This window comes from Arachis ipaensis, chromosome B03 (genome assembly GCF_000816755.2).
Source record: "Arachis ipaensis cultivar K30076 chromosome B03, Araip1.1, whole genome shotgun sequence".
NCBI lineage: Eukaryota > Viridiplantae > Streptophyta > Magnoliopsida > Fabales > Fabaceae > Arachis > Arachis ipaensis.
This window is the reverse complement of record NC_029787.2, coordinates 131,239,691-131,242,425: the sequence shown is the minus strand read 5'-3', so window position 1 is coordinate 131,242,425 and position 2,735 is coordinate 131,239,691.

Sequence of the window (2,735 nt, the reverse complement as noted above, 5' to 3'; positions counted from 1 at the left end):
ATCAAATCAAAGGGAACCTTTCACACACGTTACACATACATACATGATCGTCAAAATTCAAACATTGCGTGGAGACGGAACCTTGGGAAGTTGTGCTGCTATACTATTAATATATTACAACTTTAATCAATAATAATTAATCATGTAATAAATATATACTCTAAAAGATTAGATGAAAAAAATGAAAAAGCTACATAGACCATGTTGGAACATTCCAAGTGGCGTGGATGTATGATTGATGAAATGTTGACTTTTGCCTTCAAGTCAATATGAAATAATTAATCCATGAAGGATAAGAGAGAGAGTTTAATTGAAGGCGGAAAAAGTGTTTAGTGATGTGGATTGATTTGTTACATTAAAAAATAAATAAAAAAATAAAAAAACTTATGCTGCAAGAGAAGGCAACACTACTAATAGCTTAGCTAGCTAGTTGGACTTGTATCCGCAAAGAACTATGTTGCAACTGCAAGTGGAATAATTATATGGCCACAAAACTTGTTAACTTCAAATTAATATGCATTATTAGTACTTTATATTATGTACTTCTTTTGAAGGGAGTAGAATTTTCTCTTTTTAAAGAGATTATTAGATAGATAGATAGATAATTTTTGAATATTAAACTTTTACATAAATATTATTCTCTAATAAATCGACTCATATAATAATTATGAGTTTTAAAAGTACGTATATAATTATTTTTTATTGGTGTTTTCAATCTCTAATATTAAATTAGAAAAGTATATGGAACCAAGATGTGACCAACCAAAAGTAAATAAAATTGTTTAATTAAAATCACTTTTTGAATAATATGTTTGAAAATCGCTCCTGAGATCACGGAGCACAAACCAAAACCCAATTTTTCATGGAACTCAAACACATTTTGGCTGATTTTTGGCTGATATGCTTTTGGTTTCCTAGTTGTTCTCATAGATATGTAATTTTTCTATATTAATAGAGCCTTATTTGTTCATTGAATTAAAGTTTTTACTAGGGTGTCCGCGGATCGGATCGGATTGGATATGGCCAAAAATTCGATCCGATTCGCACAATTTCCATCAGATCGGATCGGATATGATATCCGTACTTTTTAGTGCCGGATCCGATCCGCACATTTGCAGATCGGATATCGGATATATCCGCATAATTAAACCTTCTCTTTTTAATCATATTTCTATGTAAAAGAATTTGATAGAAATATTTCTTTCATACTTTTAAACTTATTTATTCCTAAAATATTTTTAATCAGACTCTCTCTAAATAGCAAAAATAAAATAGTACAGTATATGAATAATAATTACTAACTAAAACATACAAACAAGTAAATACAATACCAAAAATATATATATTTATTTATTTTTTAATTTATAGTGCGGATCCGCGGATCGGATACGCGAATGTAGAGCAGATATCTACGATCCGATCCGCAAAGAGTGCGAATCGAATTATATCCGCAATTTTCGGATCGGATGTGGATATTTACCGCAGATCTGCGGATACGATCCGATTCATGGACACTCCTAATTTTTACCGCTGATGGATCAAGGACATTCTACTATTCTACCTATGCTACTTTGCGTGACGATCACTTATTTAATTCCCACTTGCTCATGTACATTATAAATGCAAATAATTATATTCTGTCGATCAGTTGGTTCAATGACGACCTATATTTTACTTAGATGATTGAAAAAATATATTTAGCTAGCTTCAGAGAAATTGAATTAATTCTGTGCAGCATAAAGTATAAAGTATAAACGATGTGCGCTTTCTATATCATCCGATAATCGCACACATCACACATGCCATGTTTTCAAGAAAAGTTTGCGTCTCCCCTTCAGAGTTCATACCTGACTAGCCACATATATATTTTTTTTTCCATTTTTTTTATATATACTAACGTTTTTATCGGACAAAAGTGGTTATTTTAAGTATCTCTCAATCCTTATTATAATAATATATAAATATAAAAAAGAATGTTTTCAAAAATTAGTTGATATCAGCTAAATAAAATTGACTCCCTACTTGAATCCATATATTTTATATTTTGTACTATAAACTTTGACTGCCAAATCTTAAAACCCTAATATTTAGCCGTTTGATTAATTAACATGAAAAATAATAGAGAATAAGGTAAATTTATCCAATGTTTTGTGTGTTAAATAGAGAAGCTAGAACATGGTAATATTGGGGAAATTATCTGACCATAACAATGTTAATGCCCTTTCGAAACCAGCATACATGTGACCAAACAATGGCCAATATCTATCTATCTATCTATCTATCTATAGCTAATTAAGAAGACGGCCTAAATGATCGTGTTATTGTTGATCACCCAAAAAATATGTCACACGTGACGTAATTCATTACCTTTGATCTTCTTTGGTTCAAATAATTTGGGGTTGGACCCTTACAATGTTAATGCTCACATAGCTTGACTTCGAGGCATGTGAATTATACATAGATGGATACATTATACATACATACGCACCTTTCATTATTTATCCTCCTAATTAGGGCTTTAATATTATATATTTTTTTTACTAAAGATAGGAGACTCGAACTCGCAACCTCTTAATTGAGTATAAAGAGACTATATTATTTGAACTATAACTCATTGGCTTCAATATTATATATTGACTATGAAAAAATAACAAAATCCGAAAGATCAAATTATATAAATACATGTGATCATCCTTCCGAATTAAATCAGCTTGATATTTCTGTACACTGTTTAT